Source organism: Scardinius erythrophthalmus, assembly GCF_964197995.2.
Source record: "Scardinius erythrophthalmus genome assembly, chromosome: 24".
NCBI lineage: Eukaryota > Metazoa > Chordata > Actinopteri > Cypriniformes > Leuciscidae > Scardinius > Scardinius erythrophthalmus.
In genome coordinates, this window is record NC_138244.1 from 29,074,186 (window position 1) to 29,089,229 (window position 15,044).

The window sequence follows — 15,044 nt, forward strand, 5'->3', positions numbered from 1 at the left end:
TAAACTTACAATAACTTAGGCTATATACCATATATAACAACATATATTTACCACTGCTCTGCTAAACAGCAGTTTAACAGAGCAAACATATTATATATTAAACAGAGCAAACATTGCATTTGTATTCATATAAAATTCTGTATACCTACATGAAAAACTAATGGATTGGTATCATGGTGACAAAGTTACATTCATGTGACCCATAATGATCCTTTTGCACTCTAACAAATTATTGACCTTTCCTTTAGAAACACACTTATGCCTAATACAATAACTTTTCATTATAAACACTCCATCATCTCAGGTCTCAGTGATATCCTCATAACATTTTATGAACGTTGATCTGATAATGGTCCTCCTCTGTTATTATGGAACATTGTGCCAATGTTTTACTGAGAACATTATATAATCTGTTAAAGGGATAGTTCACTTTGAAATTAATTTTTGATATGTTTTAGCTTACCTCAAGGGCATCCAAGATGTAGGTGTCTTTGTTTCCGCAGTAATTTCAATTTTGATATTTTTAGGTCAAACCGTTCTTGTCTGGCAGTCATATAATGCAGGTCTACGGTCACTGACTCAAAGAGCATGCACAAAGTCCAAATTAAAACAATTCCCCATCGTCCAAATGAAACAATTCCCCATCATAAGTACACATTGATGACCTAAGACACGAAACGAGCGGTTTGTGTGAGAAAACGAACAGTATTTATATCGTTTTTAGCTCTTGAAAACAGCACACGTCCAAATGGTCTGACGGCGCGGGCGGGTATAGATGTATACATAGATGTCGCCTTGGCTACGGTTTCGTTCCAATGAACTGCAGTAGCCAAGGCGACATCTATGTATACATCTATAGCCGTCAGACCATTTGGACGTGTGCTGTTTTCAAGATATAACAACGATATAAATACTGTTCGTTTTCTCACACAAACCGCTCGTTTCGTGTCTTAGGCCATCAATGTGTACTTATGATGGGGAATTGTTTCATTTGGACGATGGGGAATTGTTTTAATTTGGACTTTGTGCATGCTCTTTGAGTCAGTGACCGTAGACCGGCATTATATGACTGCCAGACAAGAACGGTTTGACCTAAAAATATCCAAATTGAAACTACTGCGGAAACAAAGACACCTACATCTTGGATGCCCTTGAGGTAAGCTAAAACATATCAAAAAATAATTTCAAAGTGAACTATCCCTTTAACTAAACAACATCCTCAAAACATCCTCAAAATGTTACATTTAAAATGTTCTAGCTTTGTTAACACATCACATTACAAGAACGTTTTATAAAAAACTCTCCATCATCTCAGGTCTCAGTGATATCCTCAAAACATTTTACGAACATTGATTTGATAATGTTCCTCCTCTGTTATTATGGAACATTGTGCCAATGTTTTACTGAGAACATTATATAATCTGTTAACTAAACAACATCCTCAAAACATCCTCAAAATGTTACAGTTAAAACATTATATTTTAGTTTACATTTAACCTTATTGGAACATTATTTGAAATGTTATTTGACATTATTTGAAAACATTCTTTGAACATTACATGCAAATGTTTTCTCTAAAACATTAACCAGACTTGTAGGGAATGTTAGCCAAAGTTCTGAGAACATTCCCTGCCACCTGGGTTGTATCTTTTAATAATAACTCTAACCAAAGTTAAAATGCATTATAATATTTGCAAATTCATTGTTTCATTGGAAATTGGTGGATTTAATGTCTTATAATTTCTAAATGTGTAACAATGAATAGATAATATGTGTTACAACTGTGTATGTAATAACTGCGGTTACAATTGTTGAAGAGATCATACATGCATTATAATGTGTAAAACAATATATAATTAATGCATTAAAACTACTTTTTATAATGCAATATGTATAAGGGCTTTAAAGTGTCACTGATTTGTATAATGATTTTATCTAAAACAATGATATTATATTAGCATTATTTCTTTCAACAACAAAAAATAATAATAATAAAATGAAATAAAATTCTAAACATATTTCCACACTGTGTCTCACTATGAGTTTAATCAGTTTATTACAGGTTTGTTTTTCCTTCATTTATTTCTACACTGAGTTCATATTTAGTTCATCTTTTATTGTAGAAATCATACATGGAAAAAAGAGATTTGACATCAGAATGTAAATGTTGCTCCTTTCTGTAGTTCAGTCAATGATACTGAATCTCTTTTGCTCATGTTGTGCTTATAATTCAGTGTTTTGTTCATTCTGTGTGATTCAATTGTGTTTTAACTCTGTTTGAAATTGAGTTACATTTTCAGTTCAGGAGAATATCTCAAAATTTAAGATATTTATGTTTAGAGTGAATAATTGCTGGAATTAAAGCAGTCAGATCGGCCTGATAATAGATAATATGTGTTATAACTGCTGTTACACTTATTGATGAGATCATACATGCATTTTAATGTATATAGCAGTGCATAATTAATGCTTTGAAAAATACTTTTATAATGCAATATGTATGAAAGCTTTAAAGTGTTACTGATATTGTTTTATAATGATTTAATCTAAAACTAGAGCAGCATTACTCCTATGCTGTGAATGTGCAGTGCAGTGTGTTGTGTGTGTGTGTGTGTGTGTGTGTGAATGTGTTGTGTTTGTCTCCTGCAGCTGGTCCCACAGTGAAGCCCTCAGTGCAGGGGCGATTCTAGGATTTTCATTTTAGGGGGGCTCAGCCCCCAATGAGGGTATGATTTAAAAAAAAAAGTTAGTTTATGGTCTAATGCTCATTATTAACTAGTTTCATTCATTCATCCAGTAACATGCATATGGCAGGGTTTTATCATCACTGTGGTCCTGAATGTGAGGTATTTAGGGGGGTTCGGGGGCATGCTCCCCCGAGAAAATTTTTATTTTTCTCTGATCTACATATGTGCATTTTAAGATGTTTTGAAAGCCAAAAAAATTGGATAACAATAGCTTTAAAACCATGTGCGGGCAGCTGTTTTTTTCTCACCTCATCAGCATCACACTCTTTTTCTCTTTGTTTTTATCTTGCTCTGTCTTTTCCCCCCCTAAAGCTGAGCTTTGACTGATATAGGCTTTTCATTTTTGTCTGTCAGTGAAGAAAGTAAATATAGGGTCAACTGATAGGTTGATTTACTAATCATTTTCTCAGACAAAGCTACCAGGAAAGCTAGGTAACTAAGTTTATTAAATTCATTCACAATATGGCCGTAGACAGGGCTTTATAATCAAAGAGGTCATACATTTGAAGTTGTTATGGGGTTAAACATTTTTATTTCTCTGATATGCGCATTTCAAGACGTTTGAAGGCCAAAAAAGGATAAGAAATAGATTTAAATGCTCTCTCCTCATCTTCATTACTGTCTTTTTCTCTCAGTCTCCTGATCTTGCCCTGTCTCTTCCCCTCCTAAAGCTGAACTTTTTTAAATTAACGAAGGCTACAAATTGTATTATATTAATTCTCAACATGTACACATGCATTATTAATCTTGTGCCTATGAAAACGGCTTTGTTAATGTTTCTTGTCCCCTCACAATGACATAATTACACGTTATATAGGCCTATTTTCAGCTCAAAATGGCGAAATTAGACAAAAAATTTATTAGTTGTCTAATTATTTTTGTCATTCGTTTAACATTTATGACCTAAAAAACTGTCATATATAAAATGTTTAGTTTAGCTACTTATTCTTAACTCGCATTTGACCGTAAACTGAAGCGTCAGTTGTGCTGCTAAAATTCGCGCTCGGATGAGAAACCAAACCGTCCTGTGTTGCTCCCAATGCTCTAGTAACATTACATTATGTAAACTGCAATGCATTTATGACAAAGAACTGCACCGATGCAGATGTAATATCATAGCAATCTATCAATAAATGCACTCACGACACACCTTGTACTCTCTGATGTTCGCTCTGCTCGGCGCCCCTGCAGATTGAAAAATGCGCTAAATCCAAGCAGACTCAGATAAGGGGAGGAGCCGAAACTTGACGCAGCTTGCCGCCGTTTCAAATGAGTTTTTAAAAGGGGACTGAAGCGATCAAAAATGTATGAATCAAATATTTTTTAGGGGGGCTGGGCAGAAGTGACGCCCCTGCCTCAGTGTCTCTGCTGCCGCCCTCTTCTCTGCAGATCTCTGGAGACTCAGCCGCACTGCTCTGCCTGCTCAGCTCTTACTCTCCACAGGGGGCGCTGGTGAGCTGGACACTGGACGGGTCAGAGGTCACCGAGGGGGTTCTGACCAGCGCAGAGAGCCAGCAGGACGGCCGACAGTACTGTCGAAGCTGGGTCTAATCATTAAAGGGTTAGTTCACCCAAAAATGAAAAATCTGTCAGTAATTACTCACCCTCATTTTGTTCCAACCCCGTAAGACCTTCGTTCATCTTCGGAACACAAATTAAGATATTTTTGATACCTTCCGGGGAATTTCGCCCCGAGAATAGAATTTGACTAACTCAATAGTTAAAGCCCCCAAAATACAGAAAGCACACAGGTTTGATTTATGCACTAAGCCAGAGACGTAGTTCTGTTTAAAAAAAAATATTTTATTCATACAATTACTAAAAACATCAGGTATAAAATACCATACACACAACAATAAGGGAAATGAGTGCTGAGGCCTTATCAGTGGAGTGACAGGGTCAAGAGGTGTGGGATATCAGAATGGATCCCCAATCACACGTGAACACACACACATACAGTGGTAAAAACTCAAAATAAACAAAAGGGGAAAAACACAGCACACACGAAGAGACGCCACCACCACCGTCGGCCCTCAGCACTATGGGAGAAAGAACATTCAATTAGTGGGCGGGAAGTAAGTCACTAAACCAAAAATAAATGAACAACTCACTCTAAAGCAATCTAGGCATAAAGGAGGACGCAATAGCTGCCTAGAGCTTCACAAAAAAAAAAATAACCAAAAATTAACAATAAATCATAAAGTTTTCAACGAGAATAGAAATCTTTTTTTATCAAATTAAATCAGACAAAAGAAATACGAATTAATAAAAAAAAATAAAAAAATCACTTAACCCTTAATCACTCTTTGGGGTGTGTAACCTTCATCTCAGAGGCATGAAACATTGTGACTTTTCCTACATAATCTATCTTAACATGCACAAAAAAACCTGGGCTTGATTTGGTTGTTCTAAAGGTGTGTAATTTTTTTTTTTTTTTACCTTTTAAGGTCTTTGGGGTCAAAATGACCCCACATTGAAAATGAATGGGAAAATGAAAAAAATGACTTTTTTTTAATTTTGTTAGTCAAAAAAATAAAAGTAAATCCATTATAAATCTGAAAATTTCTACAAATAAACCAAGGTCTGGTCCTAGAGCATAAATAAAAAGTAGAACGAACTTTCTATCTCACACACACACACACACACACACACACACACACACACACAACACACAAATGTATGTGACTGCAACAGAGAGCATTTTTACAGAAATTGGCAAATAAAATAAACAAAACTGGCATAAATCTAAAAAAAATTACATTTAAATCAAGGTCTGGTCCTAGAGCATAAACCCAAAGTGGAACGAACTTTATATCTCATACACACACACACACAAACACACATGTATGTCACTGCAACAGAGAGCATTTTTATAGAAATTGGCAAATAAAATCAACTAAACTGGCATAAATCTGAAAAATGTCACATATTATGCAACATGGAACAAGCTTTTCTTTTAGCAAAAATTAAAGGGGTGATGAACTGAGAAATCAAATTTTCCTTGAGCTTTTGACATATAAGAGATCATCATACTATAATCATATCCTGTAAGTTTCAGAACTGAAAACTACCTTGTTAGTCCAATAAAAGCTTTTATAGACATCAGGCTCAGCAAACAACTCGTTTTTCAAAGTGGGGAACTATGACGTCAAAGAGGATAAAACACCGCCTCCACAAAAGCAGATCAACGCCTACTTCAACACGGCCTGTTTAGCCCCGCCCACCGATTTGCCCAAACATGCTAAATAACATAGGACGACATGATGATTGCTAAACCGGATCGAGCTACTTCCAAGCAATAAACATGCGGTTTACTAAATATTGTGCAGCGCCAGTTTGTGGAAGAAGACAGTCTGCATAAGCTTCCTTCGGATTCCAGCATGGTTAAACTTTATTAAATCAGTCAATCAGCACAATTTCCCGACACGGATCTGCCAGCAACATGTAAGTAACCATGTGTACTCTAATGCCTGATCTGCGATCAGTGATTTCTGATGTGTAATTATTCAAGTTCAGATATCTTTCTCTTAAAATCGTTAAATACTGTTTATGCATCAGTGACTAAACGATCAACTTCACATAATTTCTCGTAGTATTATGAAAAAAATAATAACTAATTATTAAATTATACACAGAAAGCGATCAAAGAACGATCCCTTTCCAATCGTCCAAGCTGTCAATCAAACAGCACAGCGCGAGCCGCGAGAGCTTATCTGGACACTTACCAAACTCGTGATGAAATGATGACACTGTTACACTACACAACGAAGCTCTTACTGTGTACTCACATCGTGTTTGCATTGTGATTTGGTGTAAGCATTTGTGAGAGTGCAAAAATTGCGTTGCAATGATAAGATCTTTATTCACACGATCAACAGACTGTCTGTCATCTGCTCAGTGCTCATCATGCTGCAACCTTTCATGTGATGGAATAGATTTAAATATAATGCTTTAAACGATACTTTTCATGATGTGTTAATCTCGATAGCTGTAATAGTAAAAACGTAGTAAAAGTTTTCGAGAGAGTTCATGTAATAATAGCTATTTCATATGCAAGTGTGGCACGATGGTGAGGCAGAGAGCAAGATGAGAACTAAGATAAGCAAAAGCTCACATGAAGATACTCAAAGTCTTAACAGTAGCCAACTACGCCACCTAGGGACTTTCACCCCAGGATATACTAGTACTCAGAAAATCTAAACCCCAGGTTCGTTCTTTCCAGAGAGGACTGAGACAGCTCTGCAAATTAAAACAGTTTTTGTTTTATTGCACATGACAGTCACTAATAAGTACCTTCAATACATTTACCTCTTACATTACTGACACATACCAAAAAAAAGGTACTTAAAAGAAAAGAAAAGATTTAAAGACTACGGGCAGCACTTGGGTCGTCAAAAGACACTAACAGGGAAAAAGAATCCTGCCCCACCTCAAACAGTAATCGCTCACTACAACCAACCACTCACACTGGTGTTGCACACTAGAAAGGGAATAAGAAACTCACACTCAAGTGTTAAACACAATACCCCCCAAAAGAGAGGTGGGCAAAGTACCCTTTTTACCATTGGCCACAGGAGACCCGAGCGCTTACATTAATTACAAATTATATAAACAAAGAAAGAAAATCAAATCATACAGATTATAACAATTACTAATAAAAGAAAAATACCACAAAACAAAAACATTAATGAAAATAAAACATTCAAAATAGAAACAAAACAGCAGCGTAATCCGGGGCCGTGCGTCTTGCCATTAAAGATAAGCTTACACCGCTCAGAGCTGGAAGCAAGCCTGTTATGCACGTTCCTTCCAACCTGCATGCACACAGCAGTGAAATTAACTTTTTTTTTTTATAAACATGAAACGATCCACCAGAAAAGAGATCATACTCACTGCGTTTTCAATGATTCTAACACGACTGTACAGGTTCTCGCTGCACTCAAATTGTGTAGTGACTGCAGGACACAAACTTTAAAATTACACACTAATATTATAAAATCACATTCCATATTCCGCTCATTCACATACCTGATCACGCAATGAGCAGACTAAATGCCCCGAACCACACGACTCCACTAGGAACAGGCAACCAGGATGCAAAAAGTAACATCCCCAGCCATTTGAATGCTGCATTTTTATTTAGAGTGCAATCATGGTAATTAGTCACCAGACGGTTACCTGACACCACTAAATTTACTGGGCAGATAATTCAGTTCTCCACCAGGGGGAGAAACAAAGGGAAATTCCCAATCTGCTACACAAGCATGTCAGCCAATCACAGCAGTGGGCGTTTACACTGCAGTCTCACAGCAGACACGCCCCTTAAAACGGAGCGTTCAGATCTGAAGCTGAAATGAGGCTTGGAAAAATGGCTTTTATTTATAAATTATGACAATTTTTGATGTAAAAATCATACTAACATTATAAGGGCACCCCAGGCAACATTATAAAATAATAAAACAATCCAGTTCATGACCCCTTTAAGTGAAAATGAATGAGTCTCTATGGCCCTCTATTGGATATATGTGGTCATTGCAATTTCTTTCTTTAATTATAATTTCTTAAGTTTTTCCACAAACCAGCAGATGTCAGTATTCTATCCCTAACACATAGAGCAATGTCCAAACACTATTTAGATTTAATTAAGATAATCATTTAAGTGATTTATTCTTTAAAAAATCTTTTTTCATGAGCCAATTTATGGCCTAGTTATGTAATTGTGCAGTAAATAGTTAAAAAACTTCAAAATTTCCACAAAAACACAGCATAAATGTATAGTTGAGAAGTAAATAAAAAAAATGATATATAGTTTTCCATATAAAAATGTATATTTCCTTATGCAATCGCTCTTTAAAAGTTTGGGGTCATTCTGACCCCAAAGATCTTAAGTGTTATCCTTTTTTAAGAGTGATTAAGGGTTAATTATAAGCTAACAGATAAACCCATAGAAAAGTAACCAAAATAATTTATAAAAACTTTAACAAAATAAATAGAAAAATGACTTAATCTTAACTTGACAAATAAACCCATAGACATAGACCCCAATCTCCACACACACAATTTAATAAGCACAGGCAAGCCAAAGAGAGGCAAAGCTATCGTCCGTGTCACAATAAGTCACATACAGCTCTGTCAGACTAGCCTGGTTCTACCAGACTCTCGTACATTTCATTTGTACAGAGAGTCTGGCCTCTCTCCATTGAGAAACGTTTACTTCCTTGTAGGCGGGTTCTCTGTTAAAGTTCAAAACTATTGGATCTGCCCAGAGTCACTCAGGATCTGCCATAGCCAATCGCTAACGCAGTGATCTCAAACTCAATTCCTGGAGGGCCACAGCTCTGCACAGTTTTGCTCCAACCCTAATCAAACACACCGGATCCAGCTAATCAAGGTCTTCAGGATTACTAGAAACTTCCTTGCAGGTGTGAGTTGGAGCTGGTTGGAGCTAAACTGTGCAGAGCTGTGGCCCTCCAGGAATTGAGTTTGTCATGCGCCGAAACCGGCCGGAAACAACAAGTCCGAATGATCAGAGGATTATGTTTAGAATAAGATGTCTGTCAACGAGAGCTGCAGGTTTTGTTCATCGAATTTAAGAGTTCAAGGAACAATTGTAAATTCTAAATGTATATTTGACACTAAGGACAGTATTCAGTCAACTGTCGAAGCTGGGTCTAATCATTAAAGGGTTAGTTCACCCAAAAATGAAAATTCTGTCAGTAATTACTCACCCTCATTTTGTTACAACCCCGTAAGACATTCGTTCATCTTCGGAACACAAATTAAGATATTTTTGATTAAATCTGAGAGCTGGATCACTCCTCCATAGGCTTCTAAGGGACTGAAACTTGCTGGCCCAGAAAAGTTATTAAAGACATCGTTAATATAGTCCAAGTGACTACAGTGGCTCATTCTTAAGTTTATAAAGCGACGAGAATACTTTTTGTGCGCAAAAACAAAAATAATAACGACTTTATTCCACTATTCATTTCCTTCTCTCTGTGCCTCGAGTCTTTTCACATAGTGTGATAGCGCAGCGCATCTGTGTTGTACGTCACACGTAGGCTCACTATTGGCCGACGCTAGTCATGTGTGTGATCATGTCACGGTGTGACAAAATGCGGAACTCATTTCCCTTAGAGTAGTGTTTCCGTTGGGACACTTTTGAGTGTAACACCGCTCCCAGGCCTGTGTGTGTGCGTCTGTTGCCATGACAACCTCAAATGACAGATTGACAACAGGTGTGAGGAATTTACTGGGAGTTTGGGTGAGGCTCTGCCAGCAGCTGAGAGAGTATAAAAAGCCAGTGAAGAGAGACTGTGTGGTGTGGTTCTCCTCCCCGCCAGGGGGTTCTCCTCCCTGTGTGTGGTTCTCTTCCCTGTGTGTGGTTCTCTTCCCTGTGTGTGGTTCTCTTCCCGGTGTGTGGTTCTCTTCCCGTGAGATACTGTGTTTTGTCGGCAGGTGGTTTATATCTGAGGCTGGGCTCTGCAACAGGGCGAAGATTGAAGCCGAGAAATGGAAAGGAGAGAGTGAAGTTTGTCAACGAAAACCCAAGGGATATCGTCAGCAGTGGGAGAGACGCAAAGTGATGAGTATTTGATCCGTTGTTTATATGCACTGACACTGAAGTGGTGTGGAGAGTCTGGAAAGCGTGTGGCACGAGTGAACTATTACACCGAGTGAATTAATGATCTGTCTCCAACCTTTGTTCTTCCTTCACTGAATGTGATGATTACTACATCCGTTTGACTGTCTCTGAGAGAAGTGGAGCCCGTGTGAGAGACGAGAGTCGATCTGGTGGGAGAAAGACCGGTGGGTGAGTGCTGGCCCGAATGCACTGTGTGTAAGTGGAATGCAGTGCCTGAAGTGACGATTCACACGGTTCTGATATATCAAGCGCCCAAACTTACCATTTGAGACCGCCCGGCTCTGTGAATGCTGGAAGAGCCCGCTAATGCTGGAAGAGCCCGCTACTGCTGGAAGAGCCCGCTAATGCTGGAAGAGCCCGCTACTGCTGGAAGAGCCCGCTAATGCTGGAAGAGCCCGCTAATGCTGGAAGAGCCCGCTACTGCTGGAAGAGCCCGCTAATGCTGGAAGAGCCTGCTAATGCTGGAAGAGCCCGCTAATGCTGGAAGAGCCCGCTAATGCTGGAAGAGCCTGCTAATGCTGGAAGAGCCTTGCTAATGCTGGAAGAGCCCGCTAATGCTGGAAGAGCCCGCTAATGCTGGAAGAGCCTGCTAATGCTGTGAGTTACATGTATCTATTCCTCTCTCTGTCTGAGTCCAGTGAAGAGCCAGCTAATGCTGTGAGTTATACGTATTCTCCACTCTCTGTCTGAGGCTAGTGAAGAGCCTGCTAATGCTGTGAGTTACACGTATCTATTCCTCTCTCTGTCCGAAGGTGCTGAGAAACGCGAAGAGCTCGCTGAAGAAGAGAATGCGGAAGCTGTGAATTATGTTTATTCCTCTCTCTGTCTGAAGGTGCTGAGAAACGCAAAGAGAACGCTGAAGAAGAGGACGCGGAAGCTGTGAATTATGTTCATTCCTCTCTCTGTCTGAAGGTGCTGAGAAACGCGAAGAGAACGCTGAAGAAGAGAACGCGGAAGCTGTGAATTATGTTCATTCCTCTCTCTGTCCGAAGGTGCTGAGAAACGCGAAGAGAACGCTGAAGAAGAGAACGCGGAAGCTGTGAATTATGTTCATTCCTCTCTCTGTCTGAAGGTGCTGAGAAATGCGAAGAGAATGCGGAAGCTGTGAATTATGTTCATTCCTCTCTCTGTCTGAAGGTGCTGAGAAACGCGAAGAGAACGCTGAAGAGAATGCGGAAGCTGTGGATTATGTCCATTCCTCTCTCTGTCCGAAGGTGAAGAGAAATGTGAAGAGATACATGAAGAGAATGCCGAAGAGACTTTTTAAGATTGTTTTTATTATTTAATAAAGAGTATATTTATTTTGAATTCTGTGTCCGCCATTTCCTTCGTGTCCACGGCCGGCTCCTCAGGGGCGGCACGCAAGCGAAGGGGTGGGCGGCCCGCTGGCGCTTCACCCCGACCTGTGACATAAATGGCGTAGTCGGCAGGATGCCGCCCTGAGTTGAGCGACCGTGGTCCGAAGGTATGGCGACCATTTTTTTTCCCCCTTTTTTTTTTGTTTATTTTTGCTTTGTTTCTTTTTTTTTGTTTTCTCCTTTTTTTCTTCTCTTCGGCGTCCCGCTCCGGGCGGGGGGGTATGTCACGGTATGACAAAATGCGGAACTCATTTCCCTTAGAGTAGTGTTTCCGTTGGGACACTTTTGAGTGTAACACCGCTCCCAGGCCTGTGTGTGTGCGTCTGTTGCCATGACAACCTCAAATGACAGATTGACAACAGGTGTGAGGAATTTACTGGGAGTTTGGGTGAGGCTCTGCCAGCAGCTGAGAGAGTATAAAAAGCCAGTGAAGAGAGACTGTGTGGTGTGGTTCTCCTCCCCGCCAGGGGGTTCTCCTCCCTGTGTGTGGTTCTCTTCCCTGTGTGTGGTTCTCTTCCCGTGAGATACTGTGTTTTGTCGGCAGGTGGTTTATATCTGAGGCTGGGCTCTGCAACAGGGCGAAGATTGAAGCCGAGAAATGGAAAGGAGAGAGTGAAGTTTGTCAACGAAAACCCAAGGGATATCGTCAGCAGTGGGAGAGACGCAAAGTGATGAGTATTTGATCCGTTGTTTATATGCACTGACACTGAAGTGGTGTGGAGAGTCTGGAAAGCGTGTGGCACGAGTGAACTATTACACCGAGTGAATTAATGATCTGTCTCCAACCTTTGTTCTTCATTACTGAATGTGACGATTGCTACATCCGTTTGACTGTCTCTGAGAGAAGTGGAGCCCGTGTGAGAGACGAGAGTCGATCTGGTGGGAGAAAGACCGGTGGGTGAGTGCTGGCCCGAATGCACTGTGTGTAAGTGGAATGCAGTGCCTGAAGTGACGATTCACACGGTTCTGATATATCAAGCGCCCAAACTTACCATTTGAGACCGCCCGGCTCTGTGAATGCTGGAAGAGCCCGCTAATGCTGGAAGAGCCCGCTACTGCTGGAAGAGCCCGCTAATGCTGGAAGAGCCTGCTAATGCTGGAAGAGCCTGCTAATGCTGGAAGAGCCCGCTAATGCTGGAAGAGCCCGCTAATGCTGGAAGAGCCCGCTAATGCTGGAAGAGCCCGCTAATGCTGGAAGAGCCCGCTAATGCTGGAAGAGCCCGCTAATGCTGGAAGAGCCTGCTAATGCTGTGAGTTACATGTATCTATTCCTCTCTCTGTCTGAGTCCAGTGAAGAGCCGGCTAATGCTGTGAGTTATACGTATTCTCCACTCTCTGTCTGAGGCTAGTGAAGAGCCTGCTAATGCTGTGAGTTACACGTATCTATTCCTCTCTCTGTCCGAAGGTGCTGAGAAACGCGAAGAGCTCGCTGAAGAAGAGAATGCGGAAGCTGTGAATTATGTTTATTCCTCTCTCTGTCTGAAGGTGCTGAGAAACGCAAAGAGAACGCTGAAGAAGAGGACGTGGAAGCTGTGAATTATGTTCATTCCTCTCTCTGTCTGAAGGTGCTGAGAAACGCAAAGAGAACGCTGAAGAAGAGGACGTGGAAGCTGTGAATTATGTTCATTCCTCTCTCTGTCCGAAGGTGCTGAGAAACGCGAAGAGAACGCTGAAGAAGAGAACGCGGAAGCTGTGAATTATGTTCATTCCTCTCTCTGTCTGAAGGTGCTGAGAAACGCGAAGAGAATGCGGAAGCTGTGAATTATGTTCATTCCTCTCTCTGTCTGAAGGTGCTGAGAAACGCAAAGAGAACGCTGAAGAAGAGAACGCGGAAGCTGTGAATTGTTCATTCCTCTCTCTGTCTGAAGGTGCTGAGAAACGCGAAGAGAACGCTGAAGAGAATGCGGAAGCTGTGGATTATGTCCATTCCTCTCTCTGTCCGAAGGTGAAGAGAAATGTGAAGAGATACATGAAGAGAATGCCGAAGAGACTTTTTAAGATTGTTTTTATTATTTAATAAAGAGTATATTTATTTTGAATTCTGTGTCCGCCATTTCCTTCGTGTCCACGGCCGGCTCCTCAGGGGCGGCACGCAAGCGAAGGGGTGGGCGGCCCGCTGGCGCTCCACCCCGACCTGTGACAATCACATCAACGTTATCGTTCTCAGCCACTCCCTCTGTTCGCTGATTGGTCCTACAAAAAAATTGATTTCTGGAAACCTAAGAATATACAGCAGTCCCAGACGTAGTACTGAAGGAAAATGAAATTGAGTGGAAGTGCGTAGGAGGGCGCAGCCAGGCTACTGTCAGACACCCAGTTGGGCAACAAATCCTGGCGCTGGAAGGCGCATGGAGGCGTTCAAAGCCTGGGGTGGGCTCATATACAACACGAAAAATAGTCTATGGTGAAAATAGACATCAATTGAACTTGAGACAAAACAGCAGTGTGGCAGCAAGAGGAGGGCTAGTGCAGATACCAGCACGAGCGAAGCAGTTTACCGCCCTGATGTACACAAACAAAATTCAGTAACAGTTTATGATTCAAAAAATACACACGCGATGCAAACTGATATAGCCTACGTACATACCCCTCAGGAAGCCTCACACCAGTGCACCAAAAGTGCTGATAGCACAGCTACACGGAGCCTACCATACAATGACCGATTAAATAAACAGTCAGAAAAATATCCAAAGAGGAGAAAAGATTAACAACCTACCAGCAGCAAAACTCAACCCGGTTCCGTTACAGGAAGGATCGGGTTTATGACAGGGAGACAAGCAAAGGAGACACTACACACTGTAATGCCCATCCGAACACAAACAAGGCCTATAAATAACACAAATTAACCATACTGCATTACCTGTCGTTTAACTGTGACTGACCATCCAGACAAGACAATCCAGAGCGGAAATGCGCATTTGGCAACAAGGAGTCAGTAGCTAAAGAGGGCAAACCCCCCTGCCTATAAAGCCTGCAGCTTCGTCCTGATTGGTCCAGAGGGAATAGTAAATGCTTTCAAACACTGTCATAAAAACGAACTGTTGTCCCTCACCCATCGCCACGAGCAACCCAGCTGATCAGCTGTCAACCCAGCTGTTGACATGTTTATTGCCTATTATCAGACGTGTCGACTTAGTGACATAAAATAAAAGTGTAAGTTACACAAATAAAACCGACAGAGGAACGGCCTAACAACTAAGTTACAGAAATCAAACGTGTTTGCTAATGACAATGCTAACATCAAAGTTATAGTATTTAGCGTACTAGTAAGCCCGTAACAGACAGCGATCATAA